This window comes from Stegostoma tigrinum, chromosome 43, assembly GCF_030684315.1.
Source record: "Stegostoma tigrinum isolate sSteTig4 chromosome 43, sSteTig4.hap1, whole genome shotgun sequence".
In the NCBI taxonomy this organism is placed as follows: domain Eukaryota; kingdom Metazoa; phylum Chordata; class Chondrichthyes; order Orectolobiformes; family Stegostomatidae; genus Stegostoma; species Stegostoma tigrinum.
Window position 1 is genome coordinate 13,275,128 of NC_081396.1, and position 24,277 is coordinate 13,299,404.

Sequence of the window (24,277 nt, forward strand, 5' to 3'; positions counted from 1 at the left end):
ACAGCTCCCTATAACTTAGGCCTAATAGTCCTGGCAACATCCTTGTAAATTGTCTTTGCATACTTTCCAGTTTTACTATGTTTTCACTAATAATAAGCTGACCAAAACTGTTTACAGTACTCCGAGTGTGGCCTCACCAACGTACCATAATGTCCCAACTCCTATACTGGATGCCTTAACTGATGAAGGCCAGCATGCTAAATGCGCCTTCACCACCTTATCTATCTGTGACACTGCTTTCAACAAGCTATGTACTTGTACTCCTAGGTACTTCTGTTCTACAACACTCCTCAGGACCTTACCACTTACTGCACAAGTCCTACCTTGTTTTGAATTTTCAGAGTGCAACACCTCACACTTGTATGTATTGAACTGCATTTGCCGATTGTCAGCCCACATCCCCATCTGATCAAGATCCCTCTGTAACTTTTGAATACCTTCCTTGCTTTCAATGACACCTCCTAATTTGGTATCAGCCCAAAACTCAGTAGTTGTGCCTTGAATATTCACATCTCTGGAGCTCGTGCAGACTAACCTTCATGACTAGATTGCTGTGCAGAACCTTGTCAAAGGCCTTAACTAAAGTCCATATAGACAGTATCCACTTCCCTACCCCCACCTATACTCTTGTGACTTCTTGGAAAAATTCTGAAAGATTTATTAGACATGATTCCTGCACACTTCCATGCTGACCATCCCTAATCAGACCACAACTATCCAAAAAGTTGGTTGATCCTGTCCCTCAGTATCCTACCTATTACTGATGTTAGGCTCGCTGGCCTGTAGTTCCCTGTCTTGTTGCTGCCTTACTTCAATAATGGAACAATATTGGCCTCCCTCCAGACTTCTGGAACCTCACTAATAGCTAAAGATGAAGCAAAAATCTCTGCAAGGGCCTCTACAATTTCTCCCTTAGACTCCCACAAAATCCAAGGGTGGAAATGATCAGGTGCAGTGGATTTATTCAATTTACTGCGCTTTAATGCTGCAAGCACCTCCTCTCTGGTAACGTGTATGTGGTCTAAAACATTCCCACTTATTTCCCCCATCTCCTGTGGCTTCATATAGATGGCTATGCTGATCTTTAAGGGGACCTATTCCCTCCCTCGTCACCCTCTTAATATAGATATAGAGCCTCTTGGGATTATCTTTAACCTTATCTGCTAATTCCATCTCATACCCTCTTTTTGCTCTTCTGATTTCCCTCTTAAGTGTGCTCTGACACTTTTAATAGTCATTTAGGGATTCACTTGTGTCCAATAGCTTAAACCCAATGTATGCCTTCTTTTTCTTGACCAGAGCCACAATATCCTTTGTCAGTCAGGAATTCTTAAACCTGCCAGCTTTTCCCTTCACCCTTACAGGGACATGCTGTCCCTGGACTCTTGATATCACCTTTAGAAGTCTCCCATTTGCCAGTCATTCCTTTGTCTTCAAACAGACTTACCCAATAGACCTCTGCTAGATTCTGCCTAATGGCCCCAAAATTGGCCCCGCTCCAGTTCAGCACCTTAACCTGTGTTCCTATCATTGCTGAGCAGTCAATGGCTTTTCAAGCTCAAGTGATGGGAATTCCTTGTCCAACTTAATCCTGAAACAAAATTGAGAGAGAGTATCAAACAGAGAGAGATCGGCAGATCTGGAACAAAAACAGATTTTGCTACAGAAACTCAGCAAGTCTGGCAGCATCTGTGGAGGCAAAAACAGAGTTAACATTTTAAGTCCATTGACCCTTTCTCAGGAGAGTCAGAAGTCTCTATCTCACAAGAATACAACTCAGCCACGTGTGAGCCAGGAGGACATTTGTTGGGGTTCCTTCACTATCTCTCAATTTTAAAAGGGCAATTTTGGGCCAGGGTAGGACCAAAAGCCCTCTGTGATCCCAGCAATCGTAACACAGACACCACTGTTGCAGAGAGTTTGGATATCTTAACTCAGCTGATCAGTGTTTATATCCTTGTCTTTTATACAATGTTGTGACTACTTTCAAGCAGTATAATGTTCCAGGTGTTCAATTTCAGTTCAACATTAAGTCAGCTTTGCTTTTTGCATCAATCACAGACATCACCTCCACTGTGTAAGTCTCAAATTCAGTCTTTGTTGTGGGTGCTGTCTTCACCAAATATTGCTGCTGTGTTATAATAATTGATCTCAGCAACATCCAAATATCAAGACCTGAAGAACAGTTCCGATGAGAAACATAGTCTTTCCTTCTCCTTGCATGCTGTCTGAACCGTTGTGCTTTTCCAGCTCCACATTTTTCGACTGCAAATATCAATATTGGTTTATGAAGCTTTTATTCATCTGCCTGTAAAATAGTTTAATATTTTCTGTTCTTTGATTATTTAATTTCACAGTGGAGATGCTGCTGTGAAGCACTAATTGGAAACGCAAGCAACGGAACATTTCAAACACTGAATGGTATATTTTGAACTCAAGGTCATTTCCAAATTGAAATAAACGTGCATTGTTTTGTTGTAATCAAGTTCTTCTTGAGTTCTTGAATTTTGAGGAAAGATGACAGGTAACACTTTTTTAAAAAAAATTGTGACTTATCCAGAATGTTAGAACTGTATGGAATTTAGGATTGTAACATCAAATCTGGGCCCGGAGCGTCGGCTTTGGTGCTCCTGGGATGCTGCTGGGCCTGCTGTGTTCATCCAGCCTCACATTTTATTATCTTGGATTCTCCAGCATCTGCAGTTCCCATTATTACTAAGAGTTTGCTTTGTTTCTGATATTAATCAGAGGCTCAGACTCACTCACACTGGATTTACAGATCAGTGAAATTAAAACATCTGATGATCCTCACAATTGTCTAATTGTTGCTAATCAGACTTTAAGAATGAAAGATATTGGACACTAGGTTTATAATTTAAACAGAAAAAGCAATTAGAACAAAGCTAAACAACAAGGTAATCTAATTAAAGATAACAGGGTGTGGAGCTGGATGAACACAGCAGGCCAAGCAGCATCATAGGAGCACGAGAGTGGCATTTCAGGCCTAGAGCCGCCTTCAGCATCTGCAGTTCCTACTATCTCAAGTAATCTAATTAATATCTACGATTTAAATTAATATTCTTTGACTGTAAGCCCCACTCTCTCACATAGAAAGACAAGTAAACACTTAATTGAGGGATAAATAAAAAAGAAAAAAAGAAGTTGTAACTGACCAGTTTGGTAACTGTTTAAACAACATGTACTAAGCCTTATTGAAATTCATAGAACATATAGAACAGTATAGCACAGGAACAATGATAACAAGTTGTGGAGCTCGATGGGCACGGCGGGCTGGGCGGCATCGGAGGGGCGGGGGGGGCTGACGTTTCGGGCCTAGACCCTCCTTCAGAAACCTGGGCCCGGGGCGTCAGCTTTCCTGCTCCTCTGGTGCTGCTCGGCCTGCTGTGTTCATCCAGCTCTACACCTTGTTATCTCAGATTCTCCAGCATCTGCAGTTCCGACTATTTCTAGCACAGGGTTGTTTTGATCACCTTGTCTATGCCTTGAAAGTTGTATTATGGGCGTATGGAATTGTATCTTGCCTGAAGTCATTTGTCGGTGTAAACAGCGTCCAGCGGGCTCTGAGGAATATTCAGTTATTTTGTATGAGCTGGAATTCCTTTCACAAAACATAGAATAATTTGTCAACTGAATATGAAAACATAGAGAGTAAAACTGAAATGCAGCTTCCCAGCTCAACAGTTTCTGCGCACATAGACTTCTTCCTCAAAAAACTGAGTCCAATCTGTGATTTCTGTTTTGCAACATTCTCTGTGGTCAGCTGGTCATTACCAGCCTCCCCTTGATTGACTGATGTAACATTAAACCAGCTGCCACCCCTTGAGCATAAACATCCTCGTGCTGAAACATCTGCAGTGTTCTTTGAACACTAATAACCTGCAGTTATCTTTCTAGGCCAGTTCTTATAAACAACATCAGTTTGTTTGCTCTCCTCTCCAAAACAAGCTGTTTGGTTCTCACCTTTAGGTCCTAGTTCTGAACTAAAAATGAAAAAACTAAAGGAAAACACCAGGCAGTAGGCATTACGAATATATCAAGCTTTCCCAAGATGTAATGAATATACTATTATAATGCAGTAGACTTCATGAGCAGAAAAGGGTTTTATTCTGTGAATAAATAAGTTACCTGTGATGATCAGTTCTCACATCCTAAATGTAATCTGGATGATTGCTTCGCAGAGCACGTATGTTCTGTTGGCAGAAGTGATTCTGAGCTTCCTAAAGCCTGCAATTTCAACACACAACCATGTTCCCTGGCCAACATTTCTGTCTCAGACATGCTGCGGTGCTCCAGCACAGCTCAGCACATGCTGTAAGTATAGCACCTCATATTCTGCTTGTGAGGCCTTGCAGCCTCTGGATGCAGCATTAAGTCCACGTGCACATGCACACACACACTGGGCACCGCAGATGCTGGAGCCAAAGACAGCAGTGTGGAGCAAGAAGAACATAGCAGGCCAGGCAGCATCAGAAGATTGGGAACGTTGATGTTTTGGGATGGGACCCTTATTCAGAAATGTGGAAGGGTAAGGGAGCTGGGAAATAAATAGAGAGGGGTGAAGGCGGGGAAAGTAGGTGGGATCGTGCAGGTATGGAGTGGCAGGGATTTGTCAGTGGGATGGGTGGGCTGGATAGTTTGGAGAGAAGATGGACATGGTGTGTCCAGTCAAAGAGACAGGTAGAGGGATGGTAGGGTGTGGGGCTGGATGAGCACAGCGGGCCGGGCAGCGTCTCGGGAGCACAGGGGCTGACGTTTGAAGGGTCCAGGCCCGGAGCGTCGGCTTTTGTGCTCCTGGGATGCTGCTTGGCCTGCTGTGTTCATCCAGCCTCACATTTTATTATCTTGGAATTCTCCAGCATCTGCAGTTCCCATTATCTCAGGTAGAAGGATGGGTAGTGTTGGGGGAAGGCAGGTGAAGTGATGGTAGATTGGATGCAGGTAGGGATTAGTGGGGCTTGGTCAGTGGGAAGGGTAGGGTCGTTGGTGGAGGAGATGATGGATAGGTTGTGTCCAGTCAAGGAGGTGGACGGTGAGAGTCTTTTTCCGAGGATGATGACTTCATCTTGTACAAGGGGGCATAGCTACACATTGAGGGGTGATAGATTTAAGACAGATGTCAGAGGCAGGCGCTTTACTCGGAGAGTGGTAAGGGCGTGGAACGCCTTGCCTGCCAGTGTAGTTAACTCAGCCACATTAGGGGCATTTAAACAGTCCTTGGATAAGCATATGGATGATGATGGGATCGTGTAGGGGGAGGGGCTTAGATTAGTTCACAGATCGGCGCAACATCGAGGGCTGAGGGGCCTGTTCTGTGCTGTATTGTTCAATATTCAACAGAATCAATATATCTTCAGACTGTTCATGGATGTGATTAACAGCAAGAATAACTGGCATCCAAACCCTGCAGTCACTCATGAACTCACCAGTGCCACAGCTTTCATGAATCAGTTATTCTGCCCCACCATGAACTTGCTGGTGAGTCAACAAGTTAGATGAAGTACTGAATTCCTTCCCACAAGTGGAGCAAGTGAATGGTTTCTCCCTAGTGTGAACTCTCTGGTGTGTCAACAAATTGAATGATTGAACAAACCCCTTCCCACAATCAGAGCAGGTGAATGGTTTCTCCTTGGAATGAACTCACTGGTGTGTCAGTAGGCTGGACAACTGAATGAATCCCTTTCCACACTCCGAGCAGAGGAATGGCCTATCCCCAGTACGAACTTGCTGGTGTATCAGCAGGGTAGACGACTCAATGAATTTCTTCCCATAGTCGAAACAGGTAAATGGTCTCTCCCCATTGCGAACTCGACGATGAGTCAGCAGGTTGGAAGAAGTAATGAATCTCTTCCCACAAGTGGAGCAGGTGAATGGCCTCTCTCTGGTATGAACTCACTGGTGCATTAACAAGTTGGTTGACTGGGTGAATCTCTTCCCACATTGCGAGCAGGTAAATGGTTTCTCCTCAGTGTGAAGTCACTGGTGTATCAATAAGTTAGATAACTGAGTGAATCCTTTCCCATATTTGGAACAAGCGAATGGTTTCTCTCCACTGTGAACTCACTGGTGTGCAGTGAGGTTGGATGAATTCCTGAACCTCTTTCCACAGAACATGCAACTGAATGGACTTTCCCCTGTATGAATTTGCTGATGTGCCATGAAGCTGAATGAGTGAATCTCTTCCCACATTCAGAGCAGGTGAATGGCCTCTCTTCAGTGTGACTATGTCAATGAATTTCCAGCTGGCAAGGATATAAACACTGATCAGCTGAGTTAAGATATCCAAACTCTCTGCAACAGTGGTGTCTGTGTTACGATTGCTGGGATCACAGAGGGCTTTGGTCCTACCTGGCCCAAAATTGAGAGATAGTGAAGGAACCCCAACAAGTGTCCTCCTGGCTCACACGTGGCTGAGTTGTATTCTTGTGTGAACTCGTCGATGACCGAGTGAATCCCTTCCCACACTCAAGAGCAGGTGAATGGCCTCCCTTCAGTGTGACTATGTCAATTAATTTCCAGCTGGGACAGAGATCGGAATTCCTTTTCACAGTTCCCACATTTCCACAGTTTCTCCATGTTGTGAGTGTCTCTGCAGGTCAGTTGAATACTCAACACACGGATCACATTAATGGTTTCTCTGTGAATGATATCATTTTCTCCCCCATCTGAATAACTTGTTAAAGCTTTGTCCATAGTCCACTGTCTCTCAGTATGTGTAACCAAAGTTCTTTCTTTGTACATCTAGATGCTTTTTCAATCACACTGATGTGTGAAATATTTTCCCCAAACAGAACAAACCCTGGACTGACCTATCCCCTCCCTACCTACACCCTCTCCACCTATCTTCTTTACTCTCCATCTTCGGTCCGCCTCCCCCTCTCTCCCTATTTATTCCAGTTCCCTCCCCCCATCCCCCTCTCTGATGAAGGGTCTAGGCCCGAAACGTCAGCTTTTGTGCTCCTGAGATGCTGCTTGGCCTGCTGTGTTCATCCAGCTCCACACTTTGTTCTCTTGGATTCTCCAGCATCTGCAGTTCACATTATCACTGATATTCAGGTTCTGATGAATGGAGTAATTTTCAGAACTTGGAATCATGTTTCATTTGAGATTCCCGGTTTATACCTCCTCTTTTATTCACCTGTACCAGGAAATTTAAAAACAAATATACACACACACACACTCTCTCTCTCTCTCTCTCTCTCTCTCTCTCGACCCCCGGGATACTTCTGTCCCTTTCAACACTTTGGTCCACCTGCGCTCCAAGCCGCACTGCGCATGCACGGGCGCACAATGGGGCCGACTGATTGACTGACGGCAAGGTCCGGGCCAACTGCACGAGACGAGCGGGACCGTAGAACAAACCAGGGCTCGGCTAGTGCTTCAACCAACCGGACAGCATGAGCAGCGGGACTGGAAGCCAGTGGCTGTTCCTCCAAGCAATCGGAAAGGCTTTGAGGGCTGGGCTGAACTCGGTGCACGTACTCCGCGGCTGTTAACTCGCGAAGAAAGCCCCGAGCGGATACTATCGATTTAATCTTCCGACAGCGGAAGTTTCCATCCGATCTTCGACGTGCTGTTGAAGCTACGCAACCCCATGACCTGCTCTTCCGCTCCTCTGAGAGGACCTCACCGTGGGGTCGGAATTTAACGCTACTCAGTTCAGTCCGCCCAAGGCTCACCTACTGTGTGTCTATCAGCAACTGGGTCTTGATGATTGAAGGCCTGATTGGTCCAATAGAAAGGGAGCAAAGTATCCGGATGACTGATTTGCGCGTTGGTCCTCCAACCAATGAGAGTGAGTGATAGGTGGGACTAAAGAACGGGCGCGTGCGGCTGGGGTTCCACCAATGAGCGAATAAGGGGCGGGGCGGATCGAGCGGGAAGCCGTCCAACTTCTCAGGAGCAAAGTAAGGGTTTGGAGAGGAGCACATCCTCTTCGTTGCAGGAGTACAATGAAAATTGGGTGAAGGAGTGGAAGGGTGGATTAGCAAGTCCACGGACGATACGAAGGTGGGTCACGTTGTGGACAGTGCAGAGGGCTGTTCTAGGTTACAAAGGGACATTGATAGAATGCAGATCTGGGCTGAGAAGTAGAAGATGGAGTTGAACCTTGAAAAGTGTGAGGTGATTCATTTTGGAAGGACAAACTTGAAAGCAGAATATAGGGTTAAAGGAAAGATTCGTGGCAGTGTGGAGGCACAGAGGGATCATGGGGCTCATGTTCACAGTTCACTGAAAGCTGCCATCAAGGTGGATAGAGTTTAAAGAAGGTGTATGGTATGTTAGCTTTGATTAATAGAGGGATTGAGTTCAACAGCTGTGAAGTTATGCTCCAGCTATACAAAAGCCTGGTTTGGCCACATCTGGAGTATTGTGTCCAGTTCTGGTCACCTTATTACAGGAAATATGTGGAAGCGTTAGAAAAGGTACAGAGGACATTTACCAAGATGTTGCCTGGAATAGAAGGAAGGTCTTACGAGGAAAGGTTGAGAGAGCTAGGGCTTTTCTCTTTAGAATGACGAAGGACGAGAGGTGACTTGGTAGAGGTGTACAAAATGATCAGAGGTATAGATAGCGTAGACAGCCAGAGACTTTTTAGAACATAGAACACAGAAAGATACAGCACAGTACAGGCCCTTCGGCCCACAATTGTGCCTCACAAACCTTATTGAGTTCTTTGAGAAGGTGACCAAACAGGTAGATGAGAGTAATCCGGTTGCCGTGGTGTATGTGGATTTCAGCAAGGCATTCGATAAGGTTCCCCACAGTAGGCTATTGTACAAAATGCGGAGGAATGTGATTGTGGGAGATAAAGCAGTTTGGATCAGAACCTGGCTTGCTGAAAGAAGACAGAGGGTGGTAGTTGATGGGAAATGTTCATCCTGGAGACCAGTTACTAGTGGTGTACCGCAAGGGTCGGTGTTGGGTCCACTGCTGTTTGTCATTTCTATAAACGACCTGGATGAGGGCGTAGAAGGATGGGTTAGTAAATTTGCAGACAACACTAAAGTCGGTGGAGTTGTGGATAGTGACGAAGGATGTTGTAGGTTACAGAGAGATTATTTTATATGTCTCAATTAAGTCACCTCCCAACCTCCTCCTCTCTAATGAAAACAGCCTCAAGTCCCTCAGCCTTTCCTTGTAAGACCTTCTCTCTGTAATCTTCAATGCTAGAAGTATCAGAAGTAAGGCGGATGAGCTTGGAGCATGGGTCAGTGCTTGGAACTCTGATGGTATGGTTATTGCAGAAGCTTGGGTAACTCAGGGAGAGGAATGGTTGTTGGAAATTTGGCATTGAGATGCTTCAAAAGAAATGGGGAGGGTGTAAAAAGAGGTGTGGAAGTGGCACTGCAAGTCAGGGCTAGTATAGCAGCTACTGAAAAGCAGATCAAGAATGATATGTCTATAGAGTCAGTTTGGGTTGAGGTCCGGGACAAGAAAGGAGCAGTAACTTTACTGTTTATTTTTACAGATCCCCTAATAGTTGCAGAGAAGTGGAGGAGTGGATTGGGAGGCAGACGCTGGAAAGATGCAGGAGTCACAGGGTTGTAGTCATGGGTGACTTCAACTTTCCAAATATTGATTGGAAATGTTTTAGTTCCAATAGTTTAGATGGAGCGGATTTTGTCCAGTGTGTTCAGGAAGGATTCCTGACATAGTATGGAGACAAACCAACACAAGGAGAGGCCATTTGGATTTGGTGCTTAGCAATGAACCTGGCCAAGTGTTAGACCCGTTGGTAGGAGAGAATTTTGGTGGTCATAGTTCTGTTACTTTTACAATAGCCATGAAAAAGATAGGTACATATAGAGGGTAAGGTTTATAATTGGGGCAAGGGTAACTACAATTTTGTTTGGCAAAAACTGTAATGTATAATGGGAAAACATGCTGTCAGGGAAGAGCACTATTGAAATGTGGAGATTGTTTAAGCAATGCATGCTGGGTGTGCTCAATATGCTCCGAGCAGGCAGGGATGATGTGGAGAGGTCCTTAATGAATACTTTTCTTTGGTATTCACAACTGAGGGGGACCAAGTTGCAGGGGAGGACAGTGTGAATCAGGCTGGTAGGCGAGAGGAGGTTGATTTTAGTAAGGAAGATGTTCAAGGAATTTTGAGGAACTTGAAGATAGATAAGTCCCCAGGGCCTGATGGGATTTATCCAAGGATTCTATGGGAAGCGAGGGAATAGATTGCAGAGCCTCTGGCAATGATCTTTTTGTCCTCACTATCCATGGGTATAGTGCTGGAAGATTGAAGAGAGGCAAACATCATTCCCTTGTTCAAAAAGGGGAATAGGGATAACCACAGAAATTACAGGCCAGTTAGTCTTTCTTCGGTGGTGGGCAAGTTATTGGAAAGGGATCCGAGATAAGATTTATTATCACTTGGAAAGGCACAGTTTGATTCGTGATAGTCAGCATGGATTTGTGAGGGGTAGATCATGCCCCACAAACCTGATTGAATTCTTTGAAGAGGTGACCAAACACGTGGATGAAGGTTGAGCAGTGGATGTGGTATACATGGATTCAAGCAGGGCGTTTGATAAGGTTCACCATGGTCACCTCATGCAGAAGGTAAGGAGGCATGGGATAGGGGGAAATGTGGCAGATTGGTGGAATTGGCTGACCCTTAGAAAACAGATAAGGAGGAAGAGAGGTGACCTGATCGAGGTGTACAAGGTAATGAGAGGCATGGAGAGAGTCGATAGCCAGAGACTTTTCCCCAGGGCAGGATTGACTGCCATGAGGGGTCATAGTTTTAAGGTGTTAGGAGGAAGGTATAGAGGAGATGTCAGAAGGAGGTTTTTCACCCAGAGAGTTGTGAGCGCATGGAATAGTTGACCAGTGGTAGCTGTGTAAACAGAGCCATTAGTGACATTTAAGCAACTGCTGGACATGCACATGGACAGCAGTGAATTGAGGGGAATGTAGGTTAGGTTATTTTATTTTTGGATTTGGAAGATTCCACAGCACAACATCGTGGGCTGAAGGACCTGTACTGTTCTACTTTTCTATGTTCTATGTTCTATGTTCTAAACAAAGGGTGGTAGTGGATTGAAAATATTCAGCATGGTGCTCAGTTATGAGTGGTGCACCACAAAGACCTGTTCTGGGTCCTCGTCAATTTGTGATTTTTGTAAATGATTTGGATGAAGGAGTGGAAGGGTGGATTAGTTATTTTGCGAATGATACGAAGGTGGGTCACGTTGTGGACAGTGCGGAGGGCTGTTCTAGGTTACAAATGGATGTTGATAGAATGCAGAGCTGGACTGAGAAGTGGCAGATGGAGTTTAACCCTGAAAAGCATGAGGTGATTCATTTCGGAAGCATAAATTTGAAAGCAGAATACAGGGTTAACAGAAAGATTCTTGGCAGTGTGGAGGAGCAGAGGGGTCTTGGGGTTCATTTTCACAGTTCCCTGAAAGCTGCCACCCAGGTGGATAGAGTTGTTAAGAAGGCATATGGTGTGTTAGCTTTCACGATTAGAGGGATTGAGTTCAAGAGTTGTGAAGTTATGCTCCAGCTATACAAAAGCCTTGTTCGGCCGCATCTGGAGTATTGTGTCCAGTTCTGGTCACCGCATTACAGGAAAGATGTAGAAATGTTGGAAAGGTGCAGAGGAGATTTACTAGGGATGTTGCCTGGAGCAGAGGGCAAGTCTTACGAGGAAAGGTTACGAGAGCTAGTGCTTTTAGCTTGAGAACAAAGAAGGATGAGAAATGACTCGATCGAGGTGTACAAAATGACCAGAGGTAGAGATCGAGTCGACAGCCGGAGACTTTTTCCTCTGGTGGAGATAGCTATTTATGAGGGGGCATAGTTTTAAATTGAGTGAAGGTCGATGTAGGTTAGACATCAGAGGTGGGTTCTTTAGTCAGAGCGTAGTCAGGGCATGGAATGCATTGCCGGAGAGGGTAGTGGAGTCGGCCTCATTAGGGGCATTTAAGTAACATATGGATGATGGTATAAGGTAGCGGAGGAGGGTATTTAGACCTTAGGAATACAGTAAATGTTCGGCACAACATCGTGGGCCAAAGGGCCCGTACTGTGCTGTACTGTTCTGTGTTCTGTCTTCTCACACAGAGCCACCTGTAAATAAACAGTGAAACACAGAGCTTCCTGTAAATAAATCCTAAAGCAGAGAGCCCCCTGTATATAAGCACTAAAGCACAGAGCCCCACGTATATAAATACGAAAATACTGAGCCTCCTGTTAATAAACCCGGAAAATAAAACACTGCAAATAAACTCTGAAACACACAGCCTCCTGGAAATAAACCATGAAACATAGAGTCCCCTGTAAATAGACCCTGAAGCACAGAGCCAACTGTACATAAGCCCTAAAACACAGAACTCCTGTTTAAAAAGAAAATCTGAAACACAGAACCCCTGTAAAATAAAACCTAAAACACAAACATCCCTGTAAATGGATCCTGAAACACAACAACTCCTGTAAATAATGTCCAATGCAAAAACTCATTTAAACAAACGCTAAAATCAGAGCACCGTCGAAACTCTTTCAAGCACAGAGACCCCTTTAAATATAACCTCAGAAAAGTTCCTCAGGAAGTAAATTGTAAAACACAGAGGCCCAGTAAGAAACCATAAAAGACAGAGTCCCCTGTAAATAAAGTGTCAAAGATAGACCTCCCTGTAAATAAACCCTACTGCAAAAAACCCCCTGTACACAAATATTAAAACACAGATCTCTCTGTGCAGAAACCATAAAACACAGAACTCTCAGTAAATAAACCGTAAAGCAGAGAGCCCAATGTACATAAACTCACGTGCACAGAGCCTTGTGTAAATAAACACTGAAACACCAAGCCCTGTAAATAAACTCTAAAATACAGAGCCCCCCTGCAAACAAACCCTAAAACCCAGTGCCCCCATAAATAAAACCTGAAACACAGAGCTTACTGCAAATAAACATGAAAACATGGAGCCCCTGTAAATAAACCCAAATACGCAGAACTCTCGGTAAATAAACCAACAGCACAGAGCTCAAGGCAAATAAAACCTTAAACACTGAGCACCCCATAAGTGAACACTAAATCACAGAGCCCCCTCTAAACAGACCCTAAAACACAGAGACCTCTGTAAATAAGCCCTATAAAACACAGGGCCCCCTGAAAATATGCTCTAAAATACAAATCATCCTGATGCCATTTCATGGGGCATTGGCATCAGTTTTGGAACCAGGGGGATATGTACCGTTGGGACAGTCTCTACCTGAACCGATTTGGAACCAGAGTTCTAGCGAAAAGGATAATTAAGGTGGTCAGTAGGACTTTAAACTTCTGAGTCGGGGTGAAGAGAAAGCAAAAGCGACAAGAAGTATGGAGTTAAATGGAAAGATAAGCAGCAGGATAGTATGTGTGCAGGTGGGTTTAAGATTGAGGCAGATGAGGAATACAGCAAAAAGGAAGGATAACTTCAGACATCTTGGGATTTCCAATATCTCTAATGATGATGAGAAAGTTAGCGTTAAGGCACTTTACTGAAACGCTCGTAGTATTCGCAACAAAGTAGACGAATTAACAGCACAAATCCTCTTGAATGATTATGATGTGGTCGGCATCACAGAGACATGGTTGCAGGGAGCTCAGGACTGGCAGTTAAACATCCAAGGATTCACAACTTATCAAAAAGACACGGAGGTGGGCAGAGGGGGTGGGGTTGCCTTGTTAGTTAAGAATGAAATTAAATCTACGGCACTTGATGATAGGCTCAGAGGGTGTGGAGTCTCTGTGGGTGGAGTTGAGGTACCACAAGGGCTAAAAAAACCATCATGGGAGTTACGTACAGACCTCCTAACAGTGATCAGGACCAGGGGCGCAAGATGCACCGGGAAATAGATAGGGTATGTCAGAAAGGCAAGGTCACAGTGATCATGGGGGACGTCAATATGCCGGTGGTCTGGGTCAATAATGGAACAGCTTGTGATGGAGCCCACAAGGGAGCAGGCTATTCCGGACTGAGTGCTATGTAATGAGGCAGACTTTATAAAAGATCTTAAAGTAAGGGAACACTGAGGATGTAGCGATTATAATATGGTAGAGTTCAGCCTGCAGTTTAAAAGAGAGAAGGCAAAATCGGATGGAATGGTATTCCAGTTAAATAAAGGTAATTACAGGGGCATGAGAGAGGAATTGACAAAAATCAACTGGAAGCAGAGCCTAGCGGGGAAGACAGGAGAGCAACAATACAGCAGGAGATTCTGGGTGTAATTGGGGACACAGTACAGAGGTCCATCCCAAAGAAAAGAAAGATTACGGGGGGCAGGGGGCCGGGAGCGTGCAATTAGACAGCCATGGCTGACAAAGGAAGTCAGGAAATTTATCAAAGAGAAAGCGACAGCCTATAAAGTGGCCAAGAGCACTGGGAAATCAGAAGATTGGGAAGGTGACAAAAACAAACAGAGGATAACAAAGACAGCAATAAGGAAGGAGAGGATCAAATATGAAGGGAGGATAGCCAGTAATTTTAGAAATATTAGTAAAAGTGTCTTTCAATACATAGGAAACAAATGAGAGGCAAAAATAGACATTGCGCAGTTCCAAATTGATGCTGGAAGGCTAGTGATGGGAGATAAGGAAGTGGCTGAAGAACTTAACAAGTACTTTGCGTCAGTCTTCACAGTGGAAGACATGAGTAGTATGCCAACAATTAGGGAGAGTCAGTGGACAGAATTGCGTATGGTACGCATCACAAAAGAGAAAATGCTAGAAAAGCTACAAGCTAGCCCAGTGGGATCAGGAGATTTATCAATTTTAGAGTTCTGAGGGAGGTGGCTGAGAAAATAGCGGAGGCTTTGGTTGTGATCTTTCAAAAGTCGCTGGAGTCAGGCAAAGTCCCAGATGATTGGAAAATTGCTGTTGTAACCCTCATGTTTAAGAAAAGATCGAAGCAAAAGATGGAAAATTATAGCTCGATAGTTGGTAAAATTCTAGAATCCATCGTTAAGGATGAGATTTCTAAATTCTTGAACGTGCAGTGTCAGATTAGAACAAGTCAGCATGGATTTAGTAAGGGGAGGTCATGCCTGACAAACCTGTTAGAATTCTTCGTAGAGGTAACAAGTATGCTAGACCAGGGAAACCCAGTGGATGTTATCTATCTGGACTTTCAAAGGGCGTTTGATAAGGTGCCACACGGGAGGCTGCTGAGCAAGGTGAGGGCCCATGGTGTTCGAGGTGACCTGCTGGCGTGGATTGAGGATTGGCTGTCAGACAGAAGGCAGAGTTGGGATAAAAGGCTCTTTTTCGGAATGACAACCGGTGAGAAGTGGTGTCCTGCAGGGTTCAGTGTTCGGGCCGCAGTTGTTCACTTTATATATTAATGATGTGGATGAAGGGACTGGGGGCATTCTGGCGAAGTTTGCCGATGATACGAAGTTAGGTGAACAGGCAGGTAGCACTGAGGAGGTGGGGAGGCAGCAGAAGGGTTTAGACAGTTTAGGAGAGTGGTCCAGGAAATGGGAGGGGGAGTTGAACAGGTTCGCCACTGCGAGGAGCAGTTGTTTAGTGCGAAATGCGATTAAGTGTTCCGAAAGTGGTAGCTAAGACACCGCTTGGTTTTCCAGATGAAGAGATCCCACGGAGAGTTAAATTAGTATCGTCCGGAGTGCCAGCCAATACACCAAGAACGATTCACTTCATTTTGTTGTCTTCTTCTTTCTACTTGGCCAGCCATGTAATGACATCTAAAGCGGCAGTGCTAAAAGGACAGGCCTTAAATTCGCCCGTAGGCAGATTGCACTGTCACGTCCCAAATTCAGCAATTTGGAGGGACACAACATTTAGAGGTTCCACGGAGATTCGACTTCGGATCGCTGGATACAAAAGCCAGAGTGCTTACCGTTACACCATGGAACCGACAGCGCTGTTTCTGTCAGAGCACACCATGTTATGCCCTGGTTTCAAACAAGCAGTTATACTACTGCAAGCCTGCAGACGAAAGCCGCAGACTGGCTGCAGTGCCCTCAGAAGGAAATACGTCCCTGGCTCATGGGGACAGCAAAGGCAGACAAAGTACATTTGTTAAAATCAGCCCTCTTCAATTGTTGGATTTGCAGTGACAAAAAGGTGACTTCCCGAGGCTGAGCACTAAACTGAGGAGGAATAGGCTGCCTCCAGACTTGAACTCAGATCGCAGCGATCCCTCCAAATTGCTGATCGGGGACGTGACAGTGCAATCTGCCCACGGCCGAATTTAAGGCCTGGCCTTTTCGCACGGTAGCATCAGATGTCATTACATTTCAGGCCAAGTAGAAAGGACAAAACGGCCCAATCCCTGACCTGTAGAATTAGTCTCAGAGCCTGCCTGAGAGTGGAAGTCGCTGTGCTGTTTTCTGAGCTGCCCTCAAAGCCGAGATAGGAAACGCTGAGGCTGAAGTGAGGCATTGCGTGCAAAAGCAGAAAAAAATACCGGCGGCTGCTATTGTCCAGCAGATTGTCAGTTTGCAAGTGAGAGAGGCCCGGGAGCAGCACCAGCACCTCCCTTCGGTGACTATGATGGGTTACAGCGAGGCTGCCACTCAACGGCACATTTGAAAATGTTGACCACAGCTCAAGAGCAATGCCTTGCACTACCCAAAGCGGTGTGGTTGCCGTGGTGTAATGGTGAGCCTGCGGGTTGGTGGCCGCTGGGATCTGAGTTCGAGTCCAGGGTCTGCCTGTTTCCCAGTCACTTTAGTGCTCAGCATGGACGAGTCCCTTTTTCATCATTACAAATCCAACAATTGAAGAGGGCTGATTTTAACAAATATACTTTGTCTGCTTTTGCTGTCCCCATGAGCCAGGGACGTATTTCCTTCTGAGGGCACTGCAGCCAGTCTGCGGCTTTCGTCTGCAGGCTTGCAGCAGTTTAACTGCTTGTTTGAAACCAGGGCATAACATGGTGTGCTCTGATAGAAACAGCGCTGTCGGTTCCATGGTGTAACGGTTAGCACTCTGGCATTTGCATCCAGCGATCCGAAGTCAAATCTCGTTGGAACCTCTAAATGTTGTGTCCCTCCAAATTGCTGAATTTGGGACGTGACCCGGCAATCTGCCTACAGGCGAATTTAAGGCCTGTCCTTTTAGCACGGTCGCGTCAGATGTCATTACGTTTCAGGCCAAGTAGAAAGAACAAGACGGTGCAATCCCAGGCCTGCAGAAAGTGTTTCGGAGCCTGCCTGAGAGTGGAAGTCGCTGTGCTGTTTTCTGAGCAGCCTTCAAAGCCGAGATAGGAAACGCTGAGGCTGACAAGTGAGGCAGTGCGTGCGAAAGCTGAAAGCAGAAAGAAATACCGGCGGCTGCTATTGTCCAGCAGATTGTCAGTTTGCAAGTGAGAGAGGCCCGGGAGCAGCACCAGCACCTCCCTTCGGTGACTATGATGGGTTCAGGTGAGGCTGCCACTCAATGGCGGAAGCGGAAAGCCTTAAGGACACCTGCATAAGGAATGCAGGTGTATAGGGACTGGACGTCCATGGTGAAAATGAGGTGTTGGGGCCAGGGAATTGGAAGTTCTGGAGGAGGTGGAGGGCATGGGTGGTGTCACGGACATAGGTGGGGAGTTCCTGGGTCAAGGGGGAGAAAATGGAGTCCAGATAGGTGGAGATGAGTTCAGTGGGGCAGGAACAGGCTGAGAAGATGGGTCGACCAGGGCAGGCAGGTTTGTGGATTTTGGGAGGGAGATAGAAACGGGCTGTGCAGGGTTGGGGAACAATAAGGTTGGAGGCTGTGGGTGGGAGGTCCCCTGAGGTGATGAGGTCATGGATGGTGTTGGAGATAATTTGGTGCTCGGGGGGGGTGGGGTCATGATCAAAGGGGCGGTAGGAGGAGGTGTCGGAGAGTTGGTGTCTGGCCTTGGCGATGTAGAGGACAGTCCGCCATACTACCACTGCGCCTCCCTTGTCTGCGGGTTTGATGGTGAGGTCGGGGTTGGAGCGGAGGGCTGCCCGTTCTGCGGGGGAGAGGTTGGAGTGGGTGAGAGGTTGAGGCAGTTGATGTCTCGACGGCAATTGGAGATGAAGAGGTCAAGGGAGGGTAGGAAGGCTGGGGGTGGTGTCCAGGAGAAGGACTTGTGTTGGAGGAGGGTGAAGGGGTCAGTGGAGGGAAGGTTAGGGTCCCGGTTAGAGAAGTAAGTGTGGAGGTGAAGGCGGCGGTAAAACTGCTCTATGTCCAAATGTGACTGGTATTCGTAGATGTGTGGGTGGAGGGGAACAAATGTGAGCCCCTTAGTGAGGACTGACCGTTCGTCCTCAGTCAGTGGGAGGTCTTGGGGGATGGTGAACATGCGGCAGGGTTCAGTGTGGCTGTCTCCTCTGGGGTTGCTGGCTGTGGGCGGAGTGATGAGGTCGTCGGCCGTGGGCGAGGTTCTGTCGGCTGTGGGTGGAGTTGCGTCAGCGGTGGACGGCGCGGGGTTGCGTCAGCGGTGGGCGGTGCGGTGTCGGCGTCAGCGGCGAGTGAGATGTTTGTGGTGTTGGTTCTTACAGGCAATTCTCCAATACGGGGTGGGGGGGGAGCAAACATCAAGAGAAACCTCAGAGACAGTGTGGCGGGGAGAGATGTACTACAGCTTCCAAACTCAGCTCCAAGGTATCAGCAACGGCTGCTGAAAAACTGGAACTAAAGCTAAAAATCCCACCTCTGTGGGAGCTCTACACTGCATTCAGGCTGCTTGTTTGTGGGCTCGTACGCCTCCGAAAGCCGTTGTATGAGTGCTATAAAAATGCACAATTTATCACCTGTTCTCATCCCAGAAAAGACATTATCTTAAAATGTGAGTTATGACTTTTCTAGTTTCATATAACACCCAGGAGAATAAAAGTACACATAGTCAAATTACAGAGAAATTAACTTGGAAGCCCTCTTTAACAAAAGGCCTTCAAACTTAGCGAGTGCCAAGAGCAATGTAAGTTTAAATCCTCATAAAAGCTGTATTATTGTGAAGGTTTTAAAATTTATTATTTACGCACAACTTGATTGAAATGTCAGAAGTTTTTTAAAATTTATTGTTTACACACAACTTGATTAAAATGTCAGAAATATTTTTAGGTTTTGTTTTATTTTACCTCGATGCTCCGACATAAAAGTTCCTAATTCGATTGTGAAAATTTCAGCTGAGACATTCCATGCAAGCCCATAAGGAATCTCGTTTCGCAGATTATATTCATTTGCACTGCAGTTCATGCCAGTCAGAATCAGTTTTCGTTTCATGACAGATAACTACAATGAACTGTGATTGATCAGAAGATTTTAAGTAAGGACTATGTCTTGGGTGAGCTGACGGCATTAGGGGATGGAGAAGGTACACTCACTGCTGGCATCTTGACACCACTGAATGAGTCAGCAGTGCTAACCACTGAGCCACCGTGCTGCCCTTGGAGTTAGACAGAGCTTGCTTGTTCCTGGGTGGCCTCAAACTGCCAACCTCCACTTAGTGGCAAAAGTGCTGACCAACTGCACTCATCTTCACTGGCTTTTGCTTTGTATCATTGAATTCAATTCTTCAAACTCTATGATAAATATTTAAATTTCCATTGATATGTGAGGGTTGTTTTTAGGACACAGTATTGGTTTATTATGTTTTATTGCTACATCATGAATATTGTATGTATATGCAAATGGGCAAGTTGGTAACGATGCAGTCCACAGACCTGGAAGCTAATAACACTGTCCTTCAATCGCCCACGATGCCCTCTGCAAATTGGTAGAAAACAAAAATTTCTATAAAATTCATCTCTTCGCCCGTCAGTCGATCAAAATTAATTCAGGATTTTGTGCAGGCCAATAACCGTAAGATTACACGAGCCTAAACAAAACTACTGGCTCATATTAGTTCAGTAAAGTGAAAGGGCAACAATAGAGGTAGTAGGAGCTGCAGATGCTGGAGAATCTGAGATGAGAAGGTGTAAAGCTGGATGAACACAGCAGGCCAAGCAGTATCATCTGGCTTTACACCTTGTTATCTCAGATTCTCCAGCGCCAATTTTCTGAAGTAGGGTCTCGTCCCGAAACATCAGCTTTCTTGCTCCTCTGATGCTGCTTGGCCTGCTGTGTTCATCCAGCTTTCCACCTTGGGCAACAATAGAGTATGCTTTAAGTCACTAGATATGTTACGTGGGTTTGTCTTCCTTAGGGTGGAGTTAGTGGAATCGAAAAAGATGTCTCCCTCACAGCGTTTGTGACAAAAGAATTGCATCTTCCTTGGCGGCCTTTCAACAGAAGAATATTCAGAGATTTCCCGAGTGGTAAGAATGTAACTTCTTTTACTTCTCTTTATCTCACTTTTTCCAACAATTGGAAAATAGATTTTAGAAATAGTTTTGAGCTGATGAAGTGTGAAAAGAAGAATAATTCCAAGCAGTGGTGGGAGTTGGTCAGTGAGGTGGGAGGAGTGGATAGGTGAGAGAGAAGGCGGACAGGTCATGGAGGCGGGGATGAGGGGAGGAACTAGTCTTGGGATGAGGCTGGCGGGTGGGGAGATTTTGAGGGTGGCAAAGTCCTTATTGAGGCTATTGAGTTGGAAGCTCCCGAGGTGGAATATGAGGTGCTGCTCCTCCAGTTTCTGGGTGGTGTGGTTGTGACACTGGAAGAGGCCCAGGATGGACATGTCATTCAGGGAGTGGCAGGGGGAGTTGAAGTGATGCGATGATTTGGATATGAAAATAGAAGGTGTGGTTAGTAAGTTTCCCAATGATTGAAGGTGTAGTAGCCAGCCAAGAAGGTCACCTCTGAATACAATGGGACATTGACAAGGGCCAATAAACTGAGGAGTGGCAGATGGAGTTTAAGTTAGATAAATGTGAGGTGCTACATTTTGGAAAGGCAAATCAGGGCAGCACGTTTACACTGAAGGTTGTGGGGAGTGTTGCTTAATAAAGAGACGCTGGAGTGCAGTTTCGTAGTTCCATCAAAGTACAGCCACCGGTAGAAAGGATATGAAGGAGACATTTGGTGTGCTCGCCTTTATCGGTCAGTGCATTGAGTATAGGAGTTGGGAGATCACTTAGCAGCCATATAGGATGTTGGTTCGGCTGCTTTTGGAATACTGCAATCGATTTTGGTCTCCTTGCTATAGGAAGGATGTCGGTGCAACATTGAGGGCCGAAGGGCCTGTTCTGCGCTGTATTGTTCTATGTTCTATGTTGTAAACTTGAAAGTGTTCAGAGAACATTTACCAGGATATTGGCAGCATCGGAGGTTGGAAGTATACAGTGGGCTTGAATAGACAGCGGCTATTTCTTGGAACTTTGGAGGTTCAGGGCTGACCGTACAGAAGTTTATAAAATTATGAGGGACGTGGATAGAGCGAACAGCCAAGATCTTTTCCCTGGGTTGCTGGAATCCAAAACTGGAGGGAATCGGCTAAAAATGAGGGAGGGAAGACTTAAAAGGGACCCTATTATTTCCGTAGTGGTGCATGCATGAAATGAGCTGCCAGAGGAAGTGGTGGAGGCTTGTACACTTAAAATGCATCTGGACGGGGATATGAATAGGGTGGGTTGAGAGGAATATGGGCCAAATGCTGGAAAACTGGGACTGAATTAATTTAGGATATCTGGTCATCACAGACAAATTGGACCAAAGGGTCTCTTTCCCTACTGTACATCTCTCCGACTCTTTTTTTTTAACCACGTGGCCCATAATTAGAAAAACTTGAATCAGGATTTGGGAATGTGACAATTCTAATTGGATCTGTTTGATGAAATTAACTCTGTAGGTAATGGTGGTTGAATTATGATTTATCAAATTTGAGTTTCTTGCAGCATCTCATAGAATAGAGGAAACACATTTAATTGAAATTGAAAATCAAAACTTGGTAAAATTTTGCATTGGAAATACATGACAAGCCATTGGAGGAGAATCATGACCACTGCATTCAATTGAGAACAAAAAATACTGGAGATCACAGTGATTCAGATAACATCCATAGAGAGAGAGCAAGCTAACATTTCTAGTTTAGGTGACTCTTCATCTGAGCTGAAGTGTGAGGTGCTATAGTTTGGGGGAGTGGAAGGGAAGGGAGGCTGGGTGTAAAGTGCTGATGAAGAAAAGATGTTGACAGTTCAGAATAAGTGACAAGAATGCGAGAATGGCAGAACAATGGTGTGTGTCCTGCTGGACTTGAAAGCACAGTAAATGGGATGGAGGGAGGGGAGGGGAGGGGAGGGCATGATAACAAGCTAAAAGAAAGGGAAGAAATGTTCACAGTGTAAAAAAAATCACAATTTGTTCCCATTGGCTATTGCATTCATTGAATTTAGAAAACAAATCAACGAAAGAGACTAAGATAACAAGGTGTAGAGCTGGATGAACCACAGCAGGCCAAGCAGCATCAGAGGAGCAGGAAAGCTGATGTTTCGGGCCTAAACCCTCCTTCATAAATGGTGGAGGGGAAGGGGTTCTGAAATAAGTAGGGAGAGAGGCGGAGCCGGAAAGAAGATGAATAAAGGAGAGGAGACAGACAGGTCAAAGAGGCGGGAGATGGAGTCAGTAAAAGTGAATATATGTGGGGAGCTAGGGAGGGGATTGGTCAGTCCAGGGAGGACAAACAGGCCAAGAAGGTGGGATGAGGCTGGTAGGTAGGAGATGGGGGTCGGGCTTGAGGTGGGAGGGTGGATAGAGAGGCGGGGATGAGCTGGACTGCTTTTGTAAAATGGTAGCGGGAGGGGAAATTTTGAAACTTGTAAAGTCCGCACTGATACCATGAGGCTGCAGGGTTCCCAAGCGAAATAAGTGGTACTGTTCCTGCAACCTTCAGGTGGCATCGTTGTGGCACTGCAGGAGGCCCAGGATGGAGACGTCATCTGAGGAATGGGAGATGTAGTTGAAATGGTTGGTGACTGGGAGGTGCAGTTGTTTAGTGTGAACCTAGCCTCCGCTTGGTTTCCCTGATGTAGAGGATTAGATTAGATTAGATTCCCTACAGTGTGGAAACAGGCCCTTCAGCCCAACAAGCCCACACCTCCCCTTTGCAGCGTCCTACACAGATCCATCCCCCATAACCCACACACCCCTGAACACTATGGGCAATTTAGCATGGCCAATCCACCTAGCCTGCACATCTTTGGACTATCGGAGGAAACGGGAGCACCCACATAGGAGGAGGCCCACAGAGATAGCGGGAACTGCCGATGCTGAGGAATCTAAGATAACAAGGTGTAGAGCTGGATGAACACAACAAGCCAAGCAGCATCATCCAGCTCGACACCTGTTATCTCAGATTCTTTAGCGTCCATTTTCTGACAAAAGGTCTAGACCAAAAACGACAGCTTTCCTACTCCTCTGATGCTGCTCGGCCTGCTGTGCTCATTCAGCTCTCCCACTTGTTATCGTAGAGACAGCACATGTTGGGTGTCTTAGAAACCATGATGTAGCAAAGTGTCAGAACCTATATGACTCTTGTGTATCAGCTCTGAACTTAGATGAATGGCTTCAACACACAAATAATTTTAACGTGAATAAATTTACATTTGGAGTCTGGTGAAATAAAAACAAACCTAGACTTGTTTGAAAATTTAAATCGACTCAATTAATTCAGCCATATAATTGACATAAAAATATAAGAAATTAATCCTACTCACAATCTTGGAGATGTGTTTGTTTGGAATTAGGGTGTTGAAGGTGGAGATGTGGTCAATAAGTAGGAGCTTGACGTAGATGCCCTTGTTATCTGGACGTTCCAGAGATGTGTGTAAAGCCAAGGAGAGGGCATCTACCATGGATCTGCTGCATCAGCAGGTGAATTGCAGTGGATCAAGGGAATGTGGGAGGCTGGAGTTGATGTGACCCATGACCAACCTCTCAAAGCACGTCATAGTTATAAATATGGATGTAAGAGCCACTGGGCAGTAGTCATTGAGGCTTATGGAAAACATTGCTGACATTCAGTGCGGGGATCTTAAAGCATTAGCACGAACATCAGAAAACTGGAGAAGCCATGAGCATATGAGCACAGGTATCTGAGGGTAGGGATGGCGGGTATTACAGAAATCAAAGAGGGCAAGACACAGAGAGAGAGACCGAGATCATAGTGAGCAAATGATTAGCCTGGTAGGCAGTGGAAAAAACATGATTTTACAAGGATCATGCAGACATCTTTGAAAAACAGGACATTGAGTTTTCAAAGTTTTGGACATTAGTGTTATAGTTGATTTAGAGTGAATGAAATTTCTGTTCAGTTTGCTTATGACTTTTGAGGAATAGATGATCCCTTTGAGATGGAAATTGGAGAAAGATTTCAGGATTTTTTCATGTTCTTGTCTTTCT

The 24,277-nt window shown here is 45.5% G+C and overlaps 1 protein-coding gene and 1 long non-coding RNA gene across 6 annotated transcripts in view; one reads left to right on the forward strand and one right to left on the reverse strand.

The window, feature by feature from the left end:
- LOC125449040 (zinc finger protein 239-like) overlaps positions 1-24,277 on the reverse strand; it is a 249,880-nt gene that overhangs the window by 109,697 nt on the left and 115,906 nt on the right. Inside the window, exon 2 of one of the 2 annotated variants that reach the window (XM_059641898.1) lies at positions 1,448-1,591. The exons of the other annotated variant lie outside the window; for it this stretch is intronic. The gene's annotated coding sequence lies outside the window, so the exon portion shown is untranslated. The remainder of the gene's footprint in view (positions 1-1,447; positions 1,592-24,277) is intronic. 2 annotated transcript variants of the gene reach the window in all.
- Positions 7,299-24,277, forward strand: part of LOC132206820 (uncharacterized) — a 43,675-nt gene continuing 26,696 nt past the window's right edge. For 3 of the 4 annotated variants that reach the window (XR_009443184.1, XR_009443182.1, XR_009443185.1), the window contains exons 1-2: positions 7,877-8,028; positions 20,145-20,256. This is a non-coding gene — a long non-coding RNA (uncharacterized LOC132206820). Of the gene's footprint in view, positions 7,814-7,876; positions 8,029-20,144; positions 20,257-24,277 lie in introns of those variants that run through there. The other variant, XR_009443183.1, reaches the window with a different exon arrangement.